Source organism: Mustela nivalis (assembly GCF_964662115.1).
Source record: "Mustela nivalis genome assembly, chromosome: 8".
In the NCBI taxonomy this organism is placed as follows: Eukaryota; Metazoa; Chordata; class Mammalia; order Carnivora; family Mustelidae; genus Mustela; species Mustela nivalis.
In genome coordinates, this window is record NC_139027.1 from 109,827,042 (window position 1) to 109,842,768 (window position 15,727).

The window sequence follows — 15,727 nt, forward strand, 5'->3', positions numbered from 1 at the left end:
TGGAGGGCTCCTGGCCCAGTAGGTCCCCTTCTGCATGGTAGGGACTCCCTTTGGGTTTTCCTTTTAAGCATTCAAAGTTTGGAAAAAGCAACAAAGCAATGCTATGTTCTTCACCCTGCAAACCTAAAAAACAAAACTTTTTTTTTTTTTTAAGGACTTCATTATAAATCTAAATACACCCTGCAAAACATGTGTCATACGTTCGCCTGCTTGCTCCCTGATCCACTCTCCACACCTCCCCTGCTCTCCTTTGCACTGCAGAAGCCTCATCTTGCAAGTTGCGTTTCTCAGTCTTTGCAGCCAGCTGGCTTCTGGCTCAGTTAAGCCTATGGGAGGCATGGATAGGAAACAGGAGGTAGGACAGCAAAGGGAAGCTTATCTCCCCACTCTTTCTTTCTGAAGATGCGTCACCTTTGATAGTGGCTTTGTGTCTTTTGTCTTCCAGCTCTTTTCAAACAACCCTTCATTCTATGACTTCACACATAAAATTTCAGAAAGTGCACATAAAATAATGCTGTAATTGATTATGGACTTATAATTAATATTTTAAAATGGATACTTATACACATTGAAATAGGATTATGGTTGATGAAGTAGATCAGGGCATGCCCCTGGGGGTTAAGATTAAAGGGGACCTGATGTTCAACAATCATGAATATTTTATCCTTTTACAGAAAGAACAAAAGGCCGAACTGTGAAGGAGAAAAGAAAAAAGAAAAAGCACACTTCTGAACATTTTTGGGGTTGTGAAATAAACTTTAGTATCATAATATATTTTTTTCATACATAGGGTTTTTTTTCAGGAATTATTAAAATATCATAATTATTAGCTTTCTGTTGCTGCTGCAACAAATCACTGTGAATTTGGTGGCTTAAAACAACACAAAGTTATTATCTTACCATTCTAGAAGTCCAAACTCTGACGACCGAGGTCTTATGGGGCTAAAATTAAGGTGTCAGCAGTGTAGCCATCCTGTTTTTGAGGCAGGAGAGAACCTGGTTTTTTTAATTTTGTTTTGGTTTGGTTTTTTTCTGTCTCTTCCAGCTTTTAGAAATCAGCTACACTCTTTTGGGCCCCTTTCTCCATTTTCAAAGCTAGCGAGATTGTGCATCTTTGACCGTTCTTTTGTAGACCCATTTCCCTCTGACTGCAGCAGGGAAAGTTTGTATGATTTTAAGGATCCTTGTAATCAGGTTGGACCTACCCAGGTAATTCAGGATAACTGCACATCTCAAGACCTTAACTTAATCACATCTGCAAAGCCTCATTTTGCTATGTAGATTAACATATTCACAGGTTCCAGGGAATACGATATGGACATTTTGGGGGAAGGTCCCATTTTTCTGGCTACCATGATGATTTACAGTAGGAAGCTACCCTTCATCTATTAAACTAAAGGCTCTCTCCATCTCTCTAGCTTGGATGTAGACCCCTCCTCCATTTAGCATGCTATTTTTCTGAGAAGGCAAAATGTTTATTGAAGTTCAAGTCTACAGAGGTAATGGTATTCCTCATCTGATTATGTATGGCTGAGCAGTAAACTTGCTATTTACATTTTTACAATAGAAGACAATGAGAATTTTACAAGTTCATTACAGTGGTTTTAATCAGAACAGTCAGGCAGATCTCAAATTAAAGTTATGACAGAGCTGTCTTGTAGATTTCCCCCAATGAAGAGACAAGCATCATTTGCTCTAATTGTTGCTTTGCTGTCGCAAATCATTTTGGCTATAATGACAAACTAACACAGTTCTATGAGATATTACTTTTTGCACTGGTTGCAGAGGTTGTGCTGAAAATAGGCCAATTTCTTAGGAAGTAGAATTTTGCTGAACTGGTTAGTTGTCTAGCAACCAAGGCTGGGGACTAATCATTAGAAAGTGCTAATGTTCACTGACCTATTCCTTCCCAAGCAGATTAACTTCTCTTTAAGGAAAGAGGTAATGAAATTCAGAACCTTGCAAAGAGATCAGAAGTAGACATCGGATTAAGCAAACAAGTTAAAGTAAGAACTTGGTAGATAATCATGAAAATAGTCCTTGTCAAGTCTTTTCACATTTCATTGAGCAATTGTATTCCTCCAGCAAACAAAGGAATAACACACTGAATGTTCAAGAAGTTGAATTATGTAATCAGCCATCAGAAATACTCAAGCTGCTTGCTCTTTTTTTTTCTTTTATAGGATATATCCCTTTTTTTTTTTTTTTAAGATTTTATTTATTTATTTGACAGAGAGAGAGAGATCACAAGCAGACAGAGAGGCAGGCAGAGAGAGGGGGAAGCAGGCTCACTGATGAGCAGAGAGCCCAATGCGGGGCTCGATCCCAGGACCCTGAGATCATGACCTGAGCCGAAGGCAGAGGCTTAACCCACTGAGCCACCCAGGCACCCCAAGCTGCTTGCTCTTCTAGTTCATTGGAGGTTAACTGTTTTTTCCTGTCATTCTTTTGTAGGGTTTTTGTATGCTTCGTTTCTAAAAAATGATTTCAGCAGCTAGACATTGTTCCAAAATTTAAGATGCAAGAAAGGGGACATTTCTTTGATTTCATAGCTCAAGTCAAATGTTGTTTGTGAAGGTTAGCAAAATGTCTAATCATAGTTTGTTTGTTTGTTTGTTTGTTGTTGTTGTTTTCTGGCTGCTTTTCTTTTTCTTGGACTAATGAAAACCAAGACAAATATGGGTATGGCAATTGGGCTGCCAAGATATGTTAACCCTCCCAAATTGGACCAGTAAATTATGGGCAGCTGTATTGTCAACACCTGCTTTCTCAGGCTTAGCTGGATGCTGTGAACTTCGTAACTGCGCCCAGGATGCAGCACTTTTTGCTTTAAAGAGATTTTCATGCAGCTTCCCTTTTGGATGCTTCCACTTTTGAGGGGCAGAGTGGGAGCTGAGCCTTCTATATCCCCAGGCTTGAGAAGTCCAATCCTGTCCCTGGTCTGGCTTCTCTGTCTGTAAGGAGAAGGTAAAAATTGCCTTTTCATTCATTTCATATTTGTTCAATATTAGCTTAGTTTCCCTCAAAAGTAGACCCTGAGATAAGAAAAGGTAAGCAGTTTATTTGAGAGGTGACCCCAGGAAACACTAGTGAGGAAGCGGGAAGTGAGACAGGAAGGGAAGGAAACCATAAGAAGTGGCTTATCAAGTTAAGCTACCTCTCTGGGCAGCTGGAGTTCAGGCCCACTGGGGAACTCTGGGAGCCACGTAGAAGACCCCAAGTTGTTCTGTGGAGGGCAAGAGAGCTGAGTAATTTTCTAGTTTGTCTGGTCAACTGTGCTGAGGCCAGAGTGGCTTTCTGCTATTTTGAAGAAAGCCTTCTGTCAAAGAAATGCAGATGTTGGCCACTGGAAGTAGAGCAGGCTCACACTGTAGTGGTAAGGTCCAAAATGATCATACAAACAACTCTGTGTTTCAGCCTATGAGTAAGGCATTGAAGTAGTGTTGGAGAAAAGGTTGATCTACTCCAACTGACTCCAACTGGATTTACTCCATTAAGCAAAAGCAGCTGTTTTACTGAGTGCTCAGAAGGATGCCGGCTGCTGTGAAAGAAGCAGCAGAAGTAGGAAGCATGGTCTTTCCCTGATTTTGAGGTGCTTCCTCAGTAGGGAGGACAGCCCTCACTTTATCATGTAACCTGGGCAAACAAACAAAATCGAATGGTGCTGTAGGCATTAGGGAAGGGTGGGAAAAGCTTCATGGAGGAAGTAGGATGCTTGCAGAAACAGAGACAAAGCCCGTACAGCTGGAGAAAGTGGGAAAAAAACATCAGCATGAAGACAAAGTTAGCATAGCATGTTGGTAGACCGTGAATAAGCCAATGAGATTCGAGTAGATGAGACAGGTTCAAGAGTGAGAATCTTCATGATGAATTGGGCAGGGCAGGGCTAACCTGAGAGGTTTCAAGGCAGAACAAAACAGTCTTGGCTTATTATTCTCCTAGAGAGAGATGTCTTGCCTCAAGCCTATAATCCCTTGTGAAAAAGTCCACCCATGCCATGGTACTGTTGAAGAAGGGGCTGTGTCTCAGAAAAGGACCCTGCTCCACAGCTGCATCTGGTTAGAATGGGGAAGACTCCTGACCCTAGATGGGCTAATCAGATTCTGGCATTTGGGTTTTGTTTTTTCCCCCTTGATATTTGGCATTTGGACCGAGGGAACTAAGAGTTCGAATAAGCTGTTTTTTTGTAGAACCAGGGCAAGCACTTTGTTTCCTTAGTAGGCCACAGCCATGTGCAAGCAACTACATTAGAGTAAAACATCACGGGAAATATGGAAATGCAGCAAAATAAATGAACTCATGCACTGAGAGAATCAGAGAAGGGAGACTATGTGGTACAAACAAGTTACAGGTAACTTTCTAATTCCCCCACGGCATGGTATACTTCTGTATACCATGTACCATGTAAATTCTGTAAACTCCCCATTCATACTACTTTGAGGGGGTTTCTCCTTGGAAGTCACTTATCTAGGACAAAATGGTAGCCATTAATTTGCATATTGCTAGTACTCCAATTTTTAGTCCTCAGGGTTGACCTCATAGCTGATGATCCACCGAAGAAAACCTGTATATGAGAATCATGTGCAAATCGTTTGTTAAGGAACGGCTCCAAGAGAGACAGTATAAACAGTGGAAGCGAGCGGGAAGGAAGTCAAGCAGGGGGTGAATTCAGACTGAGTCGGTGGAGCCTGCAGGGGGCGCTGCAGTGGAAGTCTGGTCTTAGGTTTGCTTTCCCCCTTAAACGCAGGCAAGGGAGCAGGGTTTTTGCTCTGCACTGTCCAAGGAATGTGGAGGTAGGTTTTAAGCAAAACCCTTGCCCTCAACTCCTTTACAACCTAGTAGGTGGAGACGAACTTGCAAAACACATATAGGCAACTAGAAAAATGGCTTCCAGGTGATAGAGGAAATCTAGACCCAAAGGAAGTTCTCTTCAGTGAATGTTTTAACATTTATATGCCATGTATTACCCCCACCCACCCCAAACAGAGAACCACTGAACAGCATAAGTGTGGCTGATTTCCTCCCAGGTGCTTTTGGTTTTTCCCTCTAAAAAGCAGAACCTCCTGAAGAATGGCTTTTGAAGGGAGCCCAGTTTATACTCGGCAGCCTTGACCCAACAAAGAGAGTAAATATCAAACCCAACATCGATAAGACTGCTGTGTGCTTTTCTTTTCCTCTTTTCCCTAAAGGCGTATTTGCTCTTTCAAAGACTAGGAACACACTGTTTAAAGTATTTTTGGTCCAAGGGTTAGGCTGCCAAGAAAGCAGAGAACATTTGGTTGTAGTAGTGAGGTTCTCACCCAATGTGACCTCTGCTTAGGGCAGGAATTGTCAAAAGTGTAGAGCAGCATTCATGAGGCTTTCAGGAGTCTTAAAGGGTCAAACTGATGAAAGGTTGAGAGGCTTTTCTTTATTATGAGCAAATAATATACCATATATCATTTTTTTAATATACAAGCAAGTGCTATGTACTAGTAAACTACTATATGAAGAATTCACTATTACTAAACTTTAGTATTCACACATTTTAGCTAGTACATTATTGGAATTTACTGAGAACAGTAATTCCAGATTCCAGTGAAAGCTTCACTGTTTCACAGCTGTGCACAGGTGGGTAGGAGGATTTCCACAAGGCTTGGGAAAACCCTGAGCAGTGCCTCCCCGGTGGGGTCATCTAGAGTTCTCAATCACAGGTATGCTTGATTCTTAATCATCAGCCACTGTTGGCTCAAACTCTTCTCAATCTACTTTCTTTCATATTTGCTTCATCTTCTCATATGGGAAAATGCTGCTTCCACTTGGGTCTCCCCAGACATAAATTATGAGATAAGGATCTGAGTGCACGTAGTTTATATGGAGGGTGATCCCCAGGAACCATTTGGAGGCAAAGCTGAGTGAGGAGGTAAGAAAAGGAAGGGAGAAAAGCCACTAAAGGTGTTAAAGGTGTGTTAATGAGCAGAATTACTGTGGTCATGGGGAGCAGGAGTTCAAGCCTTTGGAGATTTTGCATAACATGCCTTCGTGTTTCCCCACCAGAACTTACCCACCATTTCCCACTGGCCAGGTATTGAGGGCTGCTTCTGGAGACATCAGCTCATAGATATTTCTAGCCTTCCTAGCACACTGGATCAGGCTCCTGCAGGGAGAGGAAGCTCTCAGGGAGAGTTGTAGGTGTTTTGTAAAGGGCTGTTCGGTGAAGAGAAGAATCAGAAGGGAGGGCCAGCAGAAGCTGGGCAGGGCTCGGGTCTGCCACGGATGCATATTTTCACAAACAGTATTTAGGGCCCATAGTTTTCTAATCACTTGATTTTGAATGTGTTGCATTCCAAAGAACTACATAAGCCCACATTGCTTAGTAATCACAGAAAACTTTGTGTAAGGATATAATCTTAATGTTGGAACTGGAAGGATGGGAAGAAGCCAGACATATGAAGAAAGGAGCGTGGTCCTAAAGTCTTCTGCATCCGTTTGCCCATGTAAATTCTGAGTCTAGAACATGGAGATTTAAATCCTAGATTACTTCAAGAGTGATTCTTAGCTCTCTGTTCTCACTCAGAATGAAATTATTTTGTTTTCAGCCAACTCCTGTAGGATAAAATTTCAGATTTTTCATTTGATCCTATTTTAACATCATGCTTCTCATTTCTCTGTGCCCACCCATTAGTCACATTTCCCAGTTCCATTTTCACCAATCACTGCTTTGACAGTTCCCATTTTCCATCCTAGGTTTCTTTAATCTAGTTTCTTAAGGAAAAAAAAAATCTCATTGGAGACACAGAAAGGCTCAATCCCTTCTCAACATGGTGAGGGTGACAATTCCAATACCTGGGACTGGAATTGCTCCAATTTGTCTGGTTACAAACTTCCCCACTTTGTCTTGCCCCTCAGCCTAAAGGTAATTCCATATCTTTCAGAAAGTAATCCTGAAGCTTGTGGACATTCTGTAAGTAATGGTGGCACAGTGAAAGGGATTTAAATGAGTATGAGAAGGGATGTCTTCCCCAAAGACCTTGCATCACAGATTTCTTTCTTGCAAGGGGAGTCACTGTCAAATTGCCTGAGTCACACATTACTTCCTTCCAGTGTAACACCCTCCCAAGGGACTTGTGGCTTCATCCTAAACAAGTTCAGTCAGTGGTGTTAGAGGGAATACTACAAACTTTAAAGAATTATGAAGCCAGCTCAGACCTCATTTCTTAAAAGATTTCCTGAAGTCTTCCAGTAGAAACATCATCACGTGTTATTAAATAATGGCATGTCCCCTTCCAACCTATTCTACCACAGATGGTATCGCCTTTCCTTGGGCTTTCTCTGATGTTTCTGACTTTTGGAAGAATTATGCTATCCCATTTGTATTTGGTCTTGTCACGTTCTCTGCACGTGATGTTTTTCTGCCTCTCAGAGACTCTTCACAGTGTTTGTTTCTCGGATGGAAAACTTTGTTTTTTCATATAATTATGGATTGTTTTCATCAAATTTTCTTTCATTAAAAAAGCTTTACAATGGGAATAGGCACCTGTACTCTGTCTGTAATTTGATTCCATTTTCAATAGCCCTTTCCTGTGACCTATTTTTTCCATAGCTAGCAACCCAAAGTTAGCTCTCAGTTAAGGCTGAATGAATAAAACATTTAAGTCATTGCTTTATAAGAAGATCCAACTAGCTAAGCTGTATGCAGACTTCAAATATATGTCTTAAAGGAATTCTAGGTATCTGGGTTTCTGATCTTCTATCTGAAATCTCATACCAATTTCACTGACTTTGTGATGCTGGAGAGCGGGAAGGGAAAAAAGTAATACATAAGCATATCTTTACATAACTACAACAGAAAAAAAATCCTCACCTCAAAGTGTAAACCGGTATTTTTTTTTAAACCAGTATTTTAATTCACCTAAAACTTCTCCTCCTCCAGTGGTTTTTCAGCCCTCTTAAAAAAATAAAAAAATAAAAAAAATAAAGAATACTTCCAGTGATAGCAAACTCAATATCCCCTCACAATGCATTCCAAACAACTTTCAGAATGTTCTAATTGTTAAAGAAAAAAATATCCAGGGGCCTAATTATGGACAGTTGTAAGTGCTGTGCTAAAAAATGTGATAGCTTTCTGGGTTGGTCATCTTAATTAAGGGAACTCTGCAAAATAAACCATGTAACCAGCCCATGTGGGGGAAAAAAAAATTTATATTGAACCTTAATGTCTCCTGACATCTGTAAATTCCTCATCCCCTAAGCAACATGTTTATTTATCCAGCAAGTATGTGCCTATTTGGGTCACTGTCTCATGGGTGTACTGTGAATGATTATGATTCCATAACTGTGTTGAATAGAGTCAACCCTTTCAACCTGTACCTCAGATAAAATCATCATGGCCTGAAGGAGTGCGTTTCTAGTTCTGCAGGGGTCACATTGCCCTAGAACGGTCTTTGAAGTAACCAGCCTGAGTCATTTGCTCTCCATTCATGATCTAGCACAGGTCTCTGTGTTCTCACTTCAGTTATAGTCAATATCAAAGGTTGGTCCCCGAGGGGCATGTGAAGGAGTGAGGGACTTCCTAGGCCTCCTTGATGTACCCAGTAGTCATTGTCACATGTGCCTTCACACGGGCTCTCTCCAGTTCTAGTCTGAATGATGCCATATTTTGTGGTCTCTCTCAGGCTCCACCTTGCCGGGTGTCTCATCCCTTCCCACTGGAGTGCTCTCTCTTTCGTGTACACCTGATTAGGTCACTGTTGCTTAATTGCCTCATTGCCATCTGCATAAAACTCAGACTCCTCACAAGGAAAATGCAAAGCCTATGCTAACGTCTCCCACCGCACCTCTCGTCTTGATCTTTCCGTCTTCCAACGGTGTGCGGGATTACCTTTGTTCTTGGGTAGCCTGGGCTCCCTGCTGGTTCCCATCCTCCCAGCCTCGCAGTCTTTGGCTACACCCACCCCTGAGAACAAAGCCCTACTGCAGAGCTTCCAGAAAGCTGGTTTTGCCTTATACGTTCTTCCCCAGCAGGATAGCTTTGTGCTCCCTTGCATCTTAAGCTTATCTCAATTGCTAGCACTAATCACTCTGTACTGTAATTATTTTCTACTCTACATCCTCCCCAAACCTGAAGCTTTTTGTGAGAACAGGCTGGATCTTTATCTCTAACCGGGGGATGTAATGTAGTGTAGCTGCCCCGTATCCCAAACGTGTGATGAATGCAGGTGCTCCTACTCAGAAGTGAATAAATATTCAGCACTCTGAAAAATCTAATCCTGCTGCTGACGACTGTTCTCCTAATACACCTTTTGAGAGAACTCTGAAGTAGCTAAGTAATGATGGCTTTTAATGGAAGCCCTAAAATATTAGTAGTAGTGATCTATGGTGGCTTCCCCCTGGATTATGTTTTTGTCTTAGTTTTCATATTCTCAAAATTCTCTACAAGGAGCCATATGGATTACATTTGTAATCAGGAACAAATGTTAAGAAACATTATATATTATTTTGTATTTGCATTTACCTCTATGGCAAATGTGTGCGGAGCAAAAGTCCTCAAGGGGTGAGCCCTAGTTTTCTCTAGAGCTGGAATAATAGGTGACATTGTTTCTTATTCCTTCAGATTTGCCATTGTTTTCCTCGATGATTATGTGTTCCTTTTACAAGAAAAATGGTATTTAAGTATTTAAAAATTAAATAACATGACTAATCATTGGAATAGTCAAATAATCAAACCACCTCCTAACAAGAGATTACTGAATTTACTCAAATCATACTTATTGTCAAGACATTTAGCTCCTATTCTGAGCCCATGGAAAACAACATAAATATAAGAATCTATCACTTAAAATGGAAAGTATATGACCCTGCAAATTATAAAACTAAAAAATTGTTTCAGACCTTTTGCACATTAAGTGTATCATTGGGCTAGGAAGAGAACCTAAGTCCAGTTGTGAATTATAGAGTTGGTTTTTAATGGAATGTAAATATTTCTGTTGCCAAATCTATTGTCCTTTGGTACATAATACACCGGAGATTAAGGCTCCATATATTCAGTAAAAGATTTACTGTGAGGCAGTAAAAACAGCTTTAGTCATAATTTATACAGATGCATATTTGTAAGTAGAGCGTAAATATTTGAAAAAAGGCAAAGAGAAAGGTAGGAATCAATATTATTTTAGAATTTCTTTTTATTTTCTTCTTTAAACCCATACGCTTTGCATTTATTATGAGTTAAAACTAAACACTCCTTCAATATTTATCAAACAGTTAAGACTTTTCTCAATTGCCTTTGGTGAGAGCTGAGTAAAAATCAATTGCTTGCTGTTATTTGTTGAAAAGGAGATTAGGTATTGGTTTTTAGCCATTATGAGTTGTTCTTAAGGTTCTTGTATATTATCAATTACCACAAACTGAAAATATGATCTACAAACTTGATCAATAATTTTCATGAATAATTAAATGTCAGCATAGCGATTTCTAAAGTGTCCTCCAATCCTAGGCCTCAAACTCCTAACCTGAAAGCTACACAAATGCTAATACTTAGATGCAGAAGGCCAGCAATGACTGAATGATGGAAACATACATGTACTTAGCACTGCACTGTATAGTGTCATAGATAATAAATAGAGAAATTGCCTAGTATTTATTGTCCCACTCTGTCCTCAACACAAATCTAGAAAGAAAGTCTATTAGAGTAGTTGACAACCTGTAATCCAAGCTGCTTATGACCTACCATGACAGAACCTCTCCCTGTCATGTCCCTTGACAGGCAGCTCTGGACCTAGCTCCGTATCTCCTGGGCTGACAGAAGAGCCAGCAGCAGAGGGAAGTGACTGTCAAACCTTCCATTCAAAGCTCCAGCGTGGAAATGACAAACATCTCTTCTGCTCACAACTCATTGTTCACAACTAGTTGCCTGGAACCACCCCACAGAAGGGGGCAGGGCAGGAAGTGCAGTCCTATAGCGTGTGGGGACAGACAGGAAATACTTGGCAAACAGTACCTAACCACTGCTACAGTGAGCAAGGGTCCCTATCTTACACATGAGGAAACAATCTGAGAGAGGTCAGTTTGCCAAGTCACATAGCTGGTAAGTGAGAGAGTGAAGATGCTTTTAAAGACTTGAGCCTGGGGCACCTGGGTGGCTCAGTGGGTTAAAGCCTCTGCCTTCGGATCAGGTCATGATCTCAGGGTCCTGGGATCAGGCCCCACATGGGGCTCTCTGCTTGGCAGGGAGCCTGCTTCCTCCTCTCTCTCTCTCTGCCTGCCTCTCCCCCTACTTGTGATCTCTGCCTGTCAAATAAATAAATAAAATCTTAAAAAAAAAATAAAGACTTAAGACTGAATCTGTAGAAAATTCTGAGGCTACCAATTCTGTGACATCTAGAAAGACGTGAATATTAGAAACTGAACAGAGATGCGCAGGTATATCTTGGTCTCAGTGTTGTAAACTCTGAAATCCCTTAGCTGTACTTCCAACTGCACACCTCAAAAGCTGGAGACCAAAAGTAGTGACCTTGTGACCAGAGCTGAGTTCCTTATAAAATGTTCTGGCCTGGGGGCACCTGGGTGGCTCAGTGGGTTAAGCCTCTGCCTTCGTCTCAGGTCATGATCCCAGGGTCCTGGGATCGAGCCCCGCATTGGGCTCTCTGCTCAGCAGGGAGCCTGCTTCCCTTCCTCTCTCTTTGCCTGCCTCTCTGCCTACTTGTGATCTCTCTCTGTCAAATAAATAAATAAAAATCTTTATTAAAAAAAAATGTTATGGCCTGTGGAGTTTTTGGATAATTTCGTGACTAATAGGACCAATGTGACTTGCAATGACTTGGATGATGTTGTTAGCAAGATAAAGTCAAATAACCCTCAGGAGAGTCAACACTGTCCTTCCAACCTGCTTCAGAAGTGTGCATTTCTCATTAAGGTGACTTAGAGACAGGCCTGTTGTACACTGTAACTCCAGGGACATTGTCCACAAAATATTCCACGGTCCTGGACCCTCCCGGAGCTATACAATGCACTGTCTGAAAAACACGTCTGTCCTCCTAGGGGGCACGTGTCCTACTCACCCTCCAATTTCAGCCCCTCTCCTCTGTAGTATTTCACTTCTTGTAAGTAGGAGTTATAACTGAGCCACCCAGGCACCACTGTCATTTCCCTTTTAACATCTGACATCTTGTGACCTTCAGCCCCTGCTCCTAGGTACTAATGAACCTCTGCTGCCCTAGATAGAGCAGCACCAAGCAAACAACACATTTTCCTTGCTTCTACAGAATCCCTGGCAAGTGGTTTCCACCCAGGCTGCACCCTAATACCCCAGGGTGTTTTCCAAAAAATCCCCTGGCCCTTCCCCCACCCTCGGGATCTGACTTGACTGCCCCTGGATAGGGCCATGAATGTTTTACAAAGCTCCTCCCATGGTTTTAATAGTAGCCTATGATAAGAATGACCGACCTAAGAAAGAGTTAATAAGTATCCCAAGACAGGGTTACTACCACAAAGCTCAGCTTACTAGATGTGGACCATGGATCCCGAGGGTGGGGGAAGGGCCAGGGGATTTTTTGGAAAACACCCTGGGGTATTAGGGTGCAGCCTGGGTGGAAACCACTTGCCAGGGATTCTGTAGAAGCAAGGAAAATGTGTTGTTTGCTTGGTGCTGCTCTATCTAGGGCAGCAGAGGTTCATTAGTACCTAGGAGCAGGGGCTGAAGGTCACAAGATGTCAGATGTTAAAAGGGAAATGACAGTGGTGCCTGGGTGGCTCAGTTATAACTCCTACTTACAAGAAGTGAAATGGTCCAGAGCAAAGAAAGATAAACTGTAATAGATTTGATTCCTGCACCTGTCGATCTGGTGTCTGGCCAACAATTTTGCCAAGACCCACAAGTCCAGCCTTATCACCAAATCTGTTAGATCTATTCTCAACTTTGTACTTAAGGCGGTCCTTGCAAAGCTTTTAAAAATCCAGATACCAGGGGTGCCTTCAGCTCAGGTCATGATCCCAGGGTCCAGGGATTGAGCCCCACATCAGGCTCCCTGCTCAGTGAGGAGCCTGCTTCCCCCCAACCCTGCCTGCCTCTTTGCCTACTTGTGATCTCTGTCAAATAAATAAATAAAATATAAATATATATATATTTTTAAAATCCGGATACCTTGTCCCTACCTAGGCTCAATTAAGGCAGCCTTTATGAGTAGAGGACAGGTACCTGTGGGGTTTTTTTTTTTTTTTGCTGCTTTTTATGTTCTCTAGTTGATTCCAAAATACACCCAAGGTCAGGAATGGCAAGCTCCTTTTAGTCAATATTGTACTAAACTTCACAGCAGTTTTTGATATTGGCTCCTCCCTGTTCTTGGGAAGCAGTGAGCTTGGCTTCCATGACTCCACACTCTCTTGTTTTCCTCTTTTCTTCCAATTCCTCTGTTTTTCTCTTTCATTCTCATCTCTTCTAGATTTCTACATTATGGAAATCTTCTGACTTCAACTCTTAAGGCAAAAATCATCCCCTGGGTCTAGTTGTTGTAATTTATTCCTATGCCTCTAATCACCATCATAAAGCCAAAAGCTCCCAAATTTATGTCAGTAACCCAGACTTCTTTTTTTTTTTAATATATAAACACTGAAGTGCATTTATTTATTTTTTTCAAATCTGTAATTACCTTGACTGCTATCTTGTTCCTTATATCCCTAACACCTAGCCCAAATGCCAGCTGCAAAGCAGGTATTCTTTTAATTAACATATAATGTATTATTTGTTTCAGGGGTACAGCTCTGTGATTCATCAGTCTTACATGATTCGTAGCACTCATCATAGCACATACCCTCCCCAATGTCCATCACCCAGCCACCCCATCCCTACCCCAACCCCCAGTAACCCTCAGTTTGTTTCCTGAGATTAAGAGTCTCTTACGGTTTACAAAACAGGTATTTAATAAATGTTTAAGGAGTGAATGAACATGGGCGCCTTGGTGACTCAGTAACCCAGATTTCTTTTTGGAGTTTGTTTATCCCCTGGGATGTTTTATAGACATCTTTAACTAAACATAGCATATCCCAAACCAGACCCTTGACCTCAGATGTGTGTTCTTTTGATGTCTTCTTTGCTCTCACTGTGCAATGCAATCTCTCCGGTTACACAAGCCAGAAATCTGGAAGGTGATCTCAATGCTGTCCCTCTTCAAACCTCACCCACAGACCCAACCCTTGGTCACATCCCATCTTGCTTACCTCCAAACCCACTTCAAAGCCAGGTATCTTCTCTCTGCCTGCATAACTGCATTAGGCATTTCTTACTGCATCATACGTTGCACTAAAACTTAGTGTCTTAAAACAATGAATGTTTTCTATAGCATACAGTTTTTGGAGATCAAGGATATGGGAGTGGCTTAGCTGGATGATTCCGGCTAGGGGGGACTCTCGTGATTCCAACATGAGATGATGGCCAGGGCTGCAGTCTTCTGAATGCTTGACCAGCCCTGGAAGATCTGCTTCCAATAGTAGCACACCTACACGGTTGGGGAGGTTTGTGTTAGCAATTGGTAGGAGGCTTCCATTCCTCCCACCACATGGAATTAACCATAGGGCTGCTTGAGTGTTCTCAGGACATGGTGGCTGGATGCCTCCAAAGGGAGTGATTTTTGAGAGAACAAACAGGAGGCTGTAATGTCTCTTTGGACTGACTTTCTGTAGTCACACACCATCATTTTGGTATGGCCTTATTGCTTACCCAGATCACCCCTGTTGATTGTTCTAGGGAACCGCACCAGCATGTGAAACCCAGGAGGAGGATCGAGGGGGCTGATTTGGAGACTGGCAAGCACAACTGCCGATACTCCAAGCCATGCTATAATCATTTCTCACCAAGAATATTAAAAGACCCCAACTGATCACTTCTAACTTTGCTTCATTTCAGCCTTTGCTATAAAGCAGCTACAATCATCTATTTTTTCCCCCCACAATGCCCTTTTAATAAAGAGAATTGGATCATGTCATCTGTCAGCTTGCATCCTTTAAATGCCATTATATTGAACTTAGAAAGTCTTACACACCTCACCCTTCCCTGCAAGTTCTCAGCATCTGGGTCTAGCCTCCCTCTCCACCTAGTCCGCAGCTCCCTCACCACCGCGGTCTTTGTTCCCGCCAGTCTGGTCTTCCTTGCAGCATGCTTCTTCTCTGCCCAACTCCCTCTCACTTCGAGCCTTGGAGGTGGTTACTTTGTGTACAGATTGCCTTTGTGTACAGATTGCCTCCTTCTCGCCTCCCAATTTGGTAGCTTCTCCTCATTCTTTAGGTAGCGAATTAGATACTTTCTCAGAGAAGCCCTGCCTCCCAACCTAAAGCTTCACCTAGTAAAATTCATTACAATTTTTATTTATTTATTTAGTATTTATTTACTTATTATCTCCCCCGACCATGGCAGCAGGGACCCCGGGAGGAGTGAATGAGCTTTGTTCAGGTTCCACACCAGGTGCCTAGGATGCTCACGGGAAAGTAGGGGATCCTTAATATTTACTGAAAGCAATGAATGAATGAATGAATGAATGAATGAAAGACTTATATTTTTTAAGTGAGGATTTTGCTTGAACTCCCCCGATATCACTCTATGTCTCTCTTCTTTTAAGCTTTGCCAACTATTCTAATGCTGGCGATCAGAAAATAGAGATGGGGAAACCTGACACAACCAACATTTAGGTAAAAATAAAGATTGTTTTCTCCTCTGCTGATCTTCCCCTCTCCACCCCCCAAAGTCTAAAAAACATGAACT

At 41.9% G+C, this 15,727-nt stretch overlaps 1 long non-coding RNA gene across 1 annotated transcript in view; it reads left to right on the forward strand.

The window, feature by feature from the left end:
- The window catches only part of LOC309871430, a 36,938-nt gene extending 21,987 nt beyond the window's left edge, over positions 1-14,951 (forward strand). Inside the window, exon 3 of the long non-coding RNA XR_014315272.1 lies at positions 14,717-14,951. This is a non-coding gene — a long non-coding RNA (uncharacterized lncRNA). The remainder of the gene's footprint in view (positions 1-14,716) is intronic.
- The last annotated feature ends 776 nt before the right edge of the window (positions 14,952-15,727 follow it).